At 55.8% G+C, this 13037-nt stretch overlaps 1 protein-coding gene across 1 annotated transcript in view; it reads left to right on the plus strand.

Annotated features, from left to right (window-relative positions):
* The window catches only part of LOC309524920 (uncharacterized protein), a 200066-nt gene that overhangs the window by 101214 nt on the left and 85815 nt on the right, over positions 1-13037 (plus strand). The window lies entirely within an intron of this gene.

The following is a 13037-nucleotide window of genomic DNA, read 5'->3' on the forward strand; positions in this document are numbered from 1 at the left end:
TGTAGTTCGTCCTCAGACATGGAATACAGCTTCCCTTTCGGCAGCGTCGCCCCTGGTAGGAGGTCAATCTTGCAGTCATATGGCCGGTGAGGGGGTAGCTTGTCCGCCTCCTTCTCGCAGAAGACCTCCAAAAAGTCTGCGTATTTGTGGGGGACCGCTTGCAGCGTTCCCAACTGCAGCTGTGATTCCTCCTCTTCTCCCTCCTGCCTGGGCAGGATGCAGTGTTCTGCACAATAAGAGGAGCCGAAGATCAGCTGTCGCTGGTACCAAGCCGGCGTCGGACTGTGCCTGTCCAGCCAACTCATGCCCAAGACAATGGGTGTGTCCGACAGTCGGGTGACATTAAAACTGATGACTTCCCTGTGGTTACCAAGTCGCATCACCATCGGTGGCGTTTGCTTCACCACCTGCCCACCTAGCAACTCCCTGCCATCCACCGTGACGACTTGCAGGGGCAGTGTGGCTGGTAGCAGCTGTATGGCGTGCCGATCAACAAACTCTTGCCCTATAAAGTCAGCATTGCTTCCTGAGTCCACAGTAATTGGCACGTCCATCGTGAGTCCATTGGGTAGCTGGAGCGATGCTGTGAGCTGCACCACTGGTTTGGGCGGGAGGGGGTCTGTGGGTTGCAAAATCTCTGGGGACTGCTTCACTGATTTGTCTGGTGGGCCCCAGTGCCTCTGTCTCCAGCCAGACTTCGTCGTTTCCCTGCTGTGGTTCTCTATGCTGCGTAGCTGCAGTCACCGTTGCAGAGGCTGCAGTGTGCTTGTAGCTCCTCTGGGGACACTCCTTCGCCATGTGCTGAGAGCTGTCGCAGATTTAGCACTTCCTGTTCCCTCTAGGAAGCTTCGTTTTGACTGCTCCCGGCGCTAGGGCTCTGGTTGCTGACTGAGCCCTGGCACCTCCAATCTCCATAGGTTCCGCTCCCCCTCCTGGCGGAGGCGTGGATTGCGCACGCGCTGCTTCCCTGGGAACGAAGGAGAACCCTCTCGCTGCTTCGCGCCCTCCACGCCCTTCCTCCCTGGTCCACGGCCGTTCTTCCAGATGCACTCCCACCGTCAGCGCCCTCTGAACGATCTCCTGCGTGCTCCGGGGTCTCTCCCCCCTCGCAATTTCGTCTTTAACCGCGTTGCTCAATCCTTCCCAGAACAGGTCTCTGACTGGAGGTGAATCCCTGTCCCACTCCAGGGCACTGACCAGTGCAAAAAAGCGGGCGTGATACTGCCTTACGCTGGCCCTCCCCTGTTTCAGTCCATGTATTTCCCTTCGAGCAAGATCCACGTCTATGCTTGATAAAAAGCACGCATCCATCGCTTTAATAAAGGCATTCGCACTCCGGAGCGCCGGATCCTTATCCCTCCACAAATTGCGCAGCCACGCTTTAGCGTCTCCATGCAAATGGGATAGGATAAACCCCACTTTCTCTTCCTCATCTCTAAAGTCCTTTTCCAGCAGCTGCAGTGCACACTGTACGTCTGCTCGGAAGTTGGGGTACTGTTGCAAATTCCCATCGAAGTGAGATACGAGACCGCCTGATCTTCTCCCCAGCCCAATCCCCTCCGGTCTGGGTCCCAGTTGCCCTTGCTTCATAAGCATTTCAAACCTGGTTTGGAGATCCTTGTAGGCGGCAGCTGCGTCCTCCTCTTTCTTCCGGGATGCTAGTATCTCTGTGTTTAATTGTGTCACTGCATTTTGCAAGGCTGTAATTTGCTGCTCGGTAGTCATCGCTGCCGACTTTTGTGAGCTTGCGAAGAGACACCAATCTTCCCACCTCGCTGCTCCTGCCCCCGCTGCGAGGCTTTAGGTGTCAACTTTTCATGAGACGGGACTTACTGTCAGAGCTGCTTCCAGATCCCAGCACACATAGGACCACGCTGGCCAGCGTTCAGTTTATAAAAGTCTTTATTGAGTTACAAATTCCATTTCCGAACTGCAGCGTGCAGCTCTACGTCTTCTAAGCTAGACCGACGAAGTCCCGTCTGAGTCTCCGCCTCCTGTACACCAACTTAATACCCTAGCCTTGCTCCACCTCTTGCGCCTTTCCTTCCGTCTCTGGGTCCCTCTGCCCCCCGGGGTCTCCTCCCTCCTAGACTCTTCCGAAGCCGAAGACCCCCCTGACCCTTCTGCCTCCTTGCGGCGGGCTTTAGGACCTGGCTCCCTCTCCGGGCTGCTTACTGCGCCAGCTTCCGCTGCATTTGAACTTGGCGCGCGCGCCCAACTTTCTACCTTCCTCTTGACCGTTTCCTCGCTCCCTGATGAGGGCGTGACCACTCCTGACTCATGCCCTCCCTCCTGCTGAAAGCCTCCGGAACCCGATGCCTGGTCCCCTTTCTCCCCGCTGCTCTCAGCTGGGAACATTGGTCCCAACCTCCAGCTGCTGCTCTCTGAATCCCCTCTGGTCCCTTCTTCCTGGGGTGTCCCCCTGGGTCCCCCCCTTGCTCTGACCACTGGCGCTCCCTTCTGTGAATCTTCCGACTCACTGGAAAGACTCAGAGATCTCGGGTCGTCATCATCACTCATCCTTCCTTCGGATTCCTCCCCCTCGCTCTCTGTTTCCTCCCTTTCCTGCGTCTCTGCTCCTGAACCCCTGACAGTAGCTTTCCCCTCCTCAGTCTTCAGTCTTGTTTGCTTTAATAAAGAAGTGTTACTAGAGAACTGTCTCCAGCATATTATGTCAAGAGAGCTGAAATCACAAACCCCACGTCACAACAACTGGCGACGAGGATGGGATCCGGAATGCTGAGGAGCGGTTAACCGCAGCCCTGCCTCAGAGTCCGGATTGCAGCTAAGAACAAGACTCACTGGCCAGCTGAGAAGTCGACCCTGCCACAGGACAATGGAGAGTCCAAGGGTATTGGAGCCCTTCCAGCCATCAGAGCCCCACACGTGGGAAGACTACGTTGAACGCTTCGAGTTCTTCGCAGTGGCTCAAGGGATCACCAATGCCAGCAAAAGAAGGGCCACATTCCTGAGCTACTGTGGGCCTGAGACCTTCAAGCTGGCCAAGGCATTGCTTGCTCCAGCGAAGCTAAGTGAGACATCTCTCAAAGATATTCTCGCCTGCCTAACAAGCCACTTGGCGCCTACTGAGACCAAGATGGCCCGGCCGATGGAGTTTCATAAGAGGCAGCAACGTACTGGGGAGTCTGTATCTGCATTTCTAGCTGAACTGCGGAAGCTCGCTCAGCACTGCGACTTCCAAAATCTGGAAGAGACTCTCCTGGATCGGTTTATCGGTGGTCTGAGCAGCAAGAAAGCCAGAAGACGCATCGTGGTTAAAGAAGAGGTTACCCTTGCTTCAGCCTTGAAGGAGGCCACTGCCACGGAGAATTATGAAAGAGAGGAGCTTGATGCCAGTCGCAAGGCCCCTAAGCCACAGATAGAAGTTGCGCATGCCATGGATGAGCTAGAGGCTACTCCGAGCCAGAGCCCAGTCCGTGGGGTCGAGTCAGTGCGTCAGGCCTGCACAGTGCACAAAGATCACCGAGGCAGGTGTCCAGGTTGTGGCGGAAACCATGAGCGGAAGAGTTGTCGTTTCCGGGATGCTATGTGCCGGACGTGCGGGAAGACAGGTCACATCACCAGGGTCTGTAGATCGGTGGCGTTGGGAGCAACAGGAGCACTTAGACTGGAGCATCACAGACCGGCCACAGCAACCCATTTTATAAAGGACTGCCACTACGTAACGGAGATCAACGGGAGGGTCGTGTAGTTCCCAGTGCAAGGCAAGGCACACGTCAAGGTGAAGATTGAGGGTCAGCAGTGCGACATGGAGGTGGACAACGGATCTGGATTCACTATCGTGTCGGACCAGACCGCGAGGACATTCTTCCCCAGGGGTAAGTTGCCCCCTCTGGAGCCCTTCCCGGCAACCTTGCAGTCATACTCAGCGGGCCGCATCCATGTTATGGGAATGTGTGCCGTGAGAGTTCAGTTCCGGGACAAACAGGCTGTACTCAAACTGGTGATTGCGAAGGGCAGTCGCCCCAGTCTCCTGGGCACTGACTGGTTCCCCGCCCTGGGACTGAGTATATCAGGGCTTAATTCAATCCAAACCTGCCCTGAGATGAGCGAGGCATTATGCAAAGAATTTGCTGGTCTCTTTAATGGAAAACTGGGTTGTTATAAAGGGCCCCCAGTTGACTTCGAGTTGGACCCTGGGGTGGCCCCAATCCGACTCAAACCAAGGCGAGTGCCATTTGCATTGCAACCCAAGATCAAAGCAGAGCTGGATAAATTGGTCAAGCAGGGAGTTCTCTCACCCGTGGACTCTGCTAAGTGGGAGACTCCAATCGTCACGCCCCTTAAAGCAAATGGGGAAGTCAGGATCTGTGCAGATTACAAATGTACTATCAATAAGGCGCTCAGGGGAAACTCATACCCCATTCCAGTCGTATCACATCTGTTGGCTAAACTGGCTGGGGGCAAGGTGTTCGCCAAAACTGACCTGGCCCATGCTTACCAACAGCTGCCAGTAACCCCACAATCAGCGGAAGTGCAAACTATTGTCACACATAAAGGGGCGTTCAGAGTTAACAGATTACAATTTGGAGTTTGTGTGGCCCAAGGGATTTTTCAAGGGCTCATGGAACGCCTGTTAAGAGGTCTGCCGGGGGTCTTGCCATTTTTTGATGATGTTTTGATTGCTGGAAAAGACCCACAGGAACTGGTTGCGCGCGTCCGTGCAGTGTTGCTCAAGTTCAAGGAGGTGGGGTTGCAACTAAAAAAGGAAAAATGCAGTTTTGGGGTGCCAGCTGTGGATTTCTTGGGGTTTAAAATTGATGCATCAGGCATCCACCCCATAGATGCTAAGATTAAGGCCATCATCGAAGCACCACAACCACAGAACAAAACGGAGTTGCAGTCATTCCTGGGACTTATTAACTTTTATCATTCGTTCTTACCCCAGAAAGCTTTGGTAGCTGAACCATTACATAGACTGTTGCAGGAAAAGAATGTGTGGCGATGGGGGCAGGGGCAGCAGAAGGCTTTTGACTCCTTGCGAGGAATGCTGAGTAGCAGGAGCGTCCTTGCTCATTATGATGAGTCAAAGCCGCTGGTCCTGGCTTGTGATGCCTCTCAATACGGCCTGGGGGCGATGCTGAGTCATAGGGAACCGGATGGGTCGGAAAAGCCCATCTCTTTCTATTCCCGTACGTTGTCGCCCATGGAGCGCAACTATGCTCAAATTGACAAAGAGGCACTTGCAATTGTGGCAGGAATCAAAAAGTTCCATGATTATGTGTACGGTCGCCATTTCTCCATTGAAACGGACCACAAACCACTGTGTGCTGGTCCCGGGGGGGAAAGGTACTAATACCGTAGCCAAAGTTCAGTCCAGAGTCACTAGATGAGACGCGAGGTCCGAAACAGGGAGCCGGGCGGGGGAACAGGAACGCTGGTAGGGCAGAAGCAGGGAGCGAGGCGGGGAACAGGAACACTGGTGGGTCAGCAGCGGGCAGCCAGGCGAGGAACAGGAACACCGGAGAGTCAGAAGCAGGAAGCCGGGCGAGGAACAGGCACACCGGGAGTGCAGATCTAGGTCTGGGTAAAAGCAGGTACTCCACAACGACGTTGCTCCCGCAACCTGGGACCGGGCTGCCTGACCTTTATCGTCTTCTAAGGCCGGGGGCGGTCCCGGCCCCCAGGAGCCCCGCCTCTCCTGGCCTTAAGGCGAGCACTCCTCCTGGGAGAGACCAGTTCCCTTCGCCTCTCTGCCCTAAGCCTCTGCAGTTCAGGAGAGGCTGAAGGGTTACTGGGCCCCGGGGGAGGCTCACCTGTAGACACTGAGTCCTCCAGCACCTATGGGGCCAGAATGGTTTCACCTGGTGCCTGCCCCTGAGGATCTGGCACAGGTGCAGGCTCCTCAGCATCTAGGCCTTGCCCCAGTTCAGCCGGCCCTGGAGGCGGGGACTCCTGTGCCGGCTGGGATTCCTCCGGTTCACTCTCAGACTCGGAATCCCAGGCCATCACACCATCCCCCCTCCCAGGCCCCCCCCCTCAGTTGAGGGTCCGGACCCGGCTTCTTGGGGTACGCCGCATGAAACTCTCGGAGGCAGGCAGGCGCGTGGACGTTGGCCGCTGGTTCCCAGGAACGGTCCTCCGGCCCATACCCCTTCCAGTCTATGAGATACTGCAGCCATGCAGGCGGAAGACATGCTGAAGGTACAGCTGAGCGGTTTCCTTAGCTGAGGGTACGGATGGGCAGGGGGCACAGTGCACCATCTTCGTGAAATGGTCGGAGAAAACTAGAAGGCAGGTGTAGCCCCGAGGCGGGGGTAGCTCCACTACAAAGTCCAGAGAAACTGTGTGCCAAGGACGTGGTGGAACCGGCAATGGCTGAAGAAGGCCGGGGGGTCGCCCGGTAGGCCCCTTGGCCCGCCTGCAGACATCACAACCAGCGACGTAGCGAGCCACGTCAGCCTTCAGATGGGGCCACCAAAACTCACGGCTTACCAGATGGGTGGTCTGATACCGCCCAAAGTGCCCCGCTGCTGGAGCATCATGGGTCATCCGGAGAACCTCAGCCCGCAGCAGCCCTGGTGGGATGTACAGGCGCCCGTGGTGCAGCAGAAGACCCTGATGCAAGACCAGCCCTGGATACTGAGGGCATGACCCTTCGGCCAGTTCCCGGAGTCGTTCCTGGGCCCAAGCGTCGACCCGCTGCTTTTCCCGCACTCGAGCCTGCAGTGGCTCAACCTCCTGGGTGGCCAGGAATGCAGCTGGTGGTAGAATCGTGGTGGGTATTGCTTGCTGTACCGTGTCTGCGTTGTCTTCAGGTTTCCGAGACAGGGCATCCGCCTTCTGGTTTTGGGAGCTAGGGATGTAGCGGATCCGGAACTGGAACCGGGAAAAGAACAACGCCCACCGGACCTGCCTTTGGTTCAGCTTGCGGGTGGTCTGGAGGTACTCCAGGTTCCGGTGGTCAGTTCTCACCTCCACCGGGTATCGTGCCCCCTCAAGATGGTGGCGCCAGACCTCAAAGGCCACCTTAATGGCCAGTAGTTCCCGCTCCCACACGGTATAGTTACGCTCCGCTGGAAGGAGCTGGTGGGAATAGAAGGCGCAGGGTAAGAGTGGCGCTTCCGGTCCGCACTGCTGAGACAAGACGGCACCGAGAGCCGTACTGGAGGCGTCAGTCTCTACCACAAAGGGTCGAGAAGGATCCGGATGTTGCAAGATTGGCGCTCTCTGGAAACAGGCCTTCAACCCTTGAAATGCCTCCTCTGCCTCCTTGTCCCAGGAAAACGGCGTCTTGGGGCGCAGTAGCCGGGTCAACGGGGTGGTGCGATGAGCATAATCCGCAATGAAGGTCCGGTAATAGTTGGCGAACCCCAGGAAACGCTGTAGGTCCTTGCGGTTCCGAGGTGCCGCCCATTCTCGAACCGCTGCCACCTTCCCAGGATCCATCTGCACCCCACCTGGTGAGAGTCGGTGACCCAGGAAGTCCACTGACCGCTGATGGAACTCGCATTTGCTGAGCTTTGCATACAGACGGTGCTCACGCAAGCGCTGCAGCACGGTCCGGACATGACCCTCGTGGCACGCCGGGTCACGGGAGTAAACCAGAATGTCATCCAAGTACACCACCACGTACTTGTCTAGCAAGTCCTGGAACACGTGGTTGATGTACCGTTGGAACACAGCAGGCGCGTTGCACAAACCGAAGGGCATAACCAGGTATTCGAACTGCCCGTACCGGGTCCCGAATGCTGTCTTCCACTCATCCCCGGCTCGGATCCGAATCAAATTGTAGGCCCCCCGGAGGTCTAGCTTGGTGAACACCTGCGCCCCTTGCACCCGCTCCAGTAACTCCGAAATAAGGGGCAAGGGGTACCGGTCTGGGGTGGTAATTTTGTTCAGGGCCCGGTAATCATGGCAAAGGCGGAGCTCCCCACATTTCTTTTTAACAAAGAGCACTGGTGCAGCAGTGGGCGAGGTAGAAGGCCTAATGAACCCACGCTCCAGGTTCTTGCGCAAGAAGTCCTGCAAAGCCTCGCACTCTGGCTCTGTTAAAGAGTTTAAGCGACTCACCGGTAGGGGCGCTCCGGGCTGGAGGTCTATGCCACAGTCAAAGGACCGATGCGGCGGCAGCTGGTCTGCCCCCCGTTCCTCGAACACGTCGTGATAGTCCCGGTACTCAGCGGGGAGCGTTGCAGCAGCCTCCTCAGTGGGTGCAGCTGCTAGCATCTCAGTCTCAGCAGGAGAACTTGGGTCTGGGAAGTGTACAGTCCGTTTGACCCAGTCAATCTGCACATTGTGAGCCTCCAGCCAGTCCATCCCAAGCACCAGGGGGAACCGGGGCATGGAGGCAATATCCAAAGTTCGCATCTCCCGGTGCTGCTGGAGGCACAGGACCAGGGGCTGGGTCTCCTGAGTAACAGCAGGAGCCGTCCGTCGATTGCCTCCACCTGTACCGGTTCTGGCTTGTTCTGAAGTGGCACCCGATGATGGGCAGCAAAAGCAGCGTCCATATAGGAGCGGGTTGCCCCCGAATCCACTAGAGCATGGGTAAGAATCCAGGGTCCACCTGGAGGGTATAGACTTACCGGAACCATAAGGTGTTGTAGTTCAATTGGTGCGGCCCCATTCTGTGCTGTTTGGGACCCCAGGTAGCCAGGGCCATCAGCTACTGGGGTTGGCGGTTTCCCTTGTGGCTGGCATTTCTCAGGACAGGACCGGGCATAGTGTCCGCTTCCGCCGCAATAGAGACATAGATTCCCCTCCCGATGCCGCGACTTCTCTGCGGGGGAGAGGCGTGGCTGCACTGCCCCAAGCTGCATAGGTTCCACCAATGACTCAGCTGTGCCTGTGGGGCTGCTGGTAGAAACTGGTGCCGAGAACTGGAAGTGCCGGCAGCCCCGAGCCTGACGACGGTCCTCTAGCCGATCGTCTATCTGTAGACTCCGTTGAACGAGGGTGTCTAGCATGGTGGGGCGTTCCATTGTGGCCAGCTGGTCCAGTATCTCGTCTGAAAGCCCCTCGAGATACTGGTCCCGGAGAGCAGAGTCATTCCAGGTCAAGTCCTGTGCCAGCAGCCGGAATTCCGTGGTGTATGCGGCCACCGTGGACTTGCCCTGTTTCAACCACCGAATTGCCCGGTTGGCTTGACTCCCCTTCTGGGGGTTGCCGAACGCGGCCTCCAACAGATTGCAAAACCCCACATAGTCCGCCAGCAAGGGGGAGTCTTGCCTGAGCAGCGGCAACGCCCACTTGGCCTGGTCCTTTAACAAACTAATCAAAAAGTGCACCTTGGTGCGGTCGTCAGGGAAGTTCCGGGCGCGCCCCTGAACATACAGCTTGGCCTGGGCAAGGAACATGGGAAAGCTGGCCGGGGCCCCCTCAAATTTCTCAGGCAAGGCCACTGGGTACTTGCCAGGAGCCGGGGCGTCGGCCCCAGGAGCCGGTAGGGCGTCCAACCGCTGCTGAAGTGCCGTAACCGCGTTACTGAGCTGCTGCACGGTGTGTGTCAAGGCCTGGTTCTCCTGGGCTATTGCCAACAGTGTAGCCGCTTTGTCGGCCATGGCTTCTGACTCTTCCCGAACGCACCCCAACAAAGAGGGAGTGCGGGTGAGGCGGGAGCAAACTGTGCTGGTCCCGGGGGGGAAAGGTACTAATACCGTAGCCGAAGTTCAGTCCAGAGTCACTAGATGAGACGCGAGGTCCGAAACAGGGAGCCAGGCGGTGGAACAGGAACGCTGGTAGGGCAGAAGCAGGGAGCGAGGCGGGGAACAGGAACACTGGTGGGTCAGCAGCGGGCAGCCAGGCGAGGAACAGGAACACCGGAGAATCAGAAGCAGGAAGCCGGGCGAGGAACAGGCACACCGGGAGTGCAGATCTAGGTCTGGGTAAAAGCAGGTACTCCACAACGACGTTGCTCCCGCAACCTGGGACCGGGCTGCCTGACCTTTATTGTCTTCTAAGGCCGGGGGCGGTCCCGGCCCCCAGGAGCCCCGCCTCTCCTGGCCTTAAGGCGAGCACTCCTCCTGGGAGAGACCAGTTCCCTTCGCCTCTCTGCCCTAAGCCTCTGCAGTTCAGGAGAGGCCGAAGGGTTACTGGGCCCCGGGGGAGGCTCACCTGTAGACACTGAGTCCTCCAGCACCTCTGGGGCCAGAATGGTTTCACCTGGTGCCTGCCCCTGAGGATCTGGCACAGGTGCAGGCTCCTCAGCATCTAGGCCTTGCCCCAGTTCAGCCGGCCCTGGAGGCGGGGACTCCTGTGCCGGCTGGGATTCCTCCGGTTCACTCTCAGACTCGGAATCCCAGGCCATCACACACTGTTAGGGTTGTTCAACCCGAACAAACAAACGCCACAAATTCTCTCCCCCAGAATGTTGCATTGGTCTATATTCCTGAACGGCTTCCAGTACACCTTGACCCATGTGCCGGGGAAACGGTTGTGCCACGCTGATGCGCTGAGTCGATTGCCCCTCCCTGGCGGGAGCAATGAGAATCCCGCTCCAGCGGAGCCCATAATGATGCTGGAAACACTTCCGGGGGCTCCTGTAACGGCTACTGATATAGCTGAGAAAACGAGGAAAGATGCTGTTCTCTCCCGTGTGCTCACTTGGGTGGGGAGGGGGTGGCCAGGTGGTCCGCATGAAGACAAATTCAGGCCTTATGCGACAAGGCAGCACGAGTTGTCCATGCATAAGGGGTGTCTCCTGTGGGGAGATAGGGTGATCATCCCAGCACCACTGAGAAACAGGGTTCTTGAGACGCTTCACATGGGACACCCAGGAATGGTCAGGATGAAGTCGCTAGCCCGATGTTATGTGTGGTGGCCTGGAATGGACCAGAACATAGAACAATGGGTACGAACATGCAAGGCATGCCAAGAGGTGTGGCCAGAAGTGGCCAGAGCACCAGTCCACTGGTGGGAGCAGTCCAGATCTCCCTGGAGCCGGCTGCACTTGGATTTTGCTGGGCCATTCCAGGGGAAGGTCTTTTTGGTTATCGTCGATGCATATTCCAAATGGTTAGAAGTGGCGATGGTCCCTAGCATGGCATCAGCTGCCGTAATCAAGGTGTTGAGGCAGTTGTTTGCAACCCACGGGTTACCTGAGACCATTGTATCAGATAATGGGACAGCTTTTGTATCCCAAGAATTCAGGGCATTCTTGGCTGATAACTTCATAAGAGGGGTCACATCCATGCCCTTTCACCCATCCTCCAATGGGCAGGCTGAGCGCATGGTAAGAACAGCCAAAGAATCCATTGCACGCTTAATGGAGGGTAACTGGTCAGCTCGCATCGCGCGAATGTTATTTTTGCAGCATGCGACGCCGTGTACTGCGACGGGCAAGTCGCCAGCTGAGCTGCTCTTGGGTAGAAGACTGGTAACGGTGCTGGATTATGTCCACCCGGATAAAATGCCACACCGTAATTCAAGAGCAACCCCCCAGGCTGAGACTGACACAACAAGGTATCTCGCCCCTGAAGATCTGGTCTGGGTGAGGAACTATTCACGAGGTTCGTGGTGGGTGGCTGGTGTGGTCACCCGGGCTAGTGGACCTGTGTCCTATTATGTGACCTTGGAAAATGGGCAAGTTTGGAAGAGACATATAGATCAGCTGAGGTGCCGGGCGCTCAGCAGGGAGGAATCAGATAATCAATCCCTGGCTAACGATGCAGAGCTGCAAGACCAGAGTGAAAATGGCCCAGAGGTGCAGTCACCAGGGGCTTCAGCAAATGAACCACGGTCTGCTAGTCCTCATGATGACGAGGTACAGGTAGGGGACCCTGAGATGTCTGGGACTCCATCTGTTCCTGACGAAACCCCTATAGCAGCCCCTCTACCACAGGTAACACCCAATCCAGAACCGGCAACACCTGTTGTCAGGAGATCAAGTAGAAGTTGTAGGACCCCACAGTACCTGAGAGATTACGTCTGCTGTGCTCACTAGGGGGGGAGGGGTGTTGCGTATTGAGTCAAAGGATTTTATATCTGTATTATTATTGTCTGTATTTGCATTAGGATAAAGTAACTGCCTTTTGTTTTCAAAGGGTACAGCTACTATTGGTTCATTTAAGCTGCTGTATTTGGATCCTCTGTCTTATTGGTTTCCTCCAAAAGGCAGGACTGTGATTGCCTGATATTGTTCCCTCCAAAATGTATCCTTTCTAGCTAGTTCCCTGTCCCTATAAATGTAGCTTTCCCCTCCTCAGTCTTCAGTCTTGTTTGCTTTAATAAAGAAGTGTTACTAGAGAACTGTCTCCAGCATATTATGTCAAGGGAGCTGAAATCACAAACCCCACGTCACAACAAAGGGAGGAGCTTAGGACATGAGTGAGGGCAGCCATAATATCTAAAGTGTGAGGCCATGTACTCAGCAGCCCCTTTGCCTGAGTAATAATCTCTGGCATCCTGATACCTGAGTGTGGGACAGGTAGCCATTCCAGAAACAATAGCAAACCCAGATCAAGACAAAAGGGTGTGATTAACTTGGGCTGGGAAACAGGGACATGTAACTATCTCTTTTGCATCACTTGATGAGTGTATGGTGGAGGTCAGTTGAAGCGTGGGGCAGGCCCTGATGCTCAGGTTTCTGTCGCCAGACCCTCCCAATTTGTATGTAATTTGTAATGTATCCATGATGTAATTTTAGGGGTGTTGTAGGTATCTCTGTAAAACTGATCAAAGTGGGAGCCATCCTTTGTTCTGGGCTTCCTTCCTGGTGGTAGGTGGAAGTCCTGTTGCAATAGTTTTTTAAAAATAAAGATCAGGCCTCCTGGCTGCTGTTTTGTTCCTATATTCCTGGCTGGCGTCTCTGTTTGGTAATCCAGGTGAGCCCAAGGATTTTCCTATAACAAGACCCTTGAACTTGCTCCTTATAATGCAATCTGAACAAAACTGGTGAAGCAGTGACGACGATATATTCTTGCAAGAGCTGAGAGCCAAAGCAGGCACAGTCCAGCTGGGGCAAAGAATGAGCTTCTATTCCCCATGCACACGTTCCCTCCCTCTTATCTCCATTGGTTGGGTGCTACAAGGTTTTCCTACCCCCATTTATCAAATAACAGACAAGAGGCTGAGCG

This window comes from Podarcis vaucheri (assembly GCF_965113315.1).
Source record: "Podarcis vaucheri genome assembly, chromosome: 2".
Classification (NCBI taxonomy): domain Eukaryota; kingdom Metazoa; phylum Chordata; class Lepidosauria; order Squamata; family Lacertidae; genus Podarcis; species Podarcis vaucheri.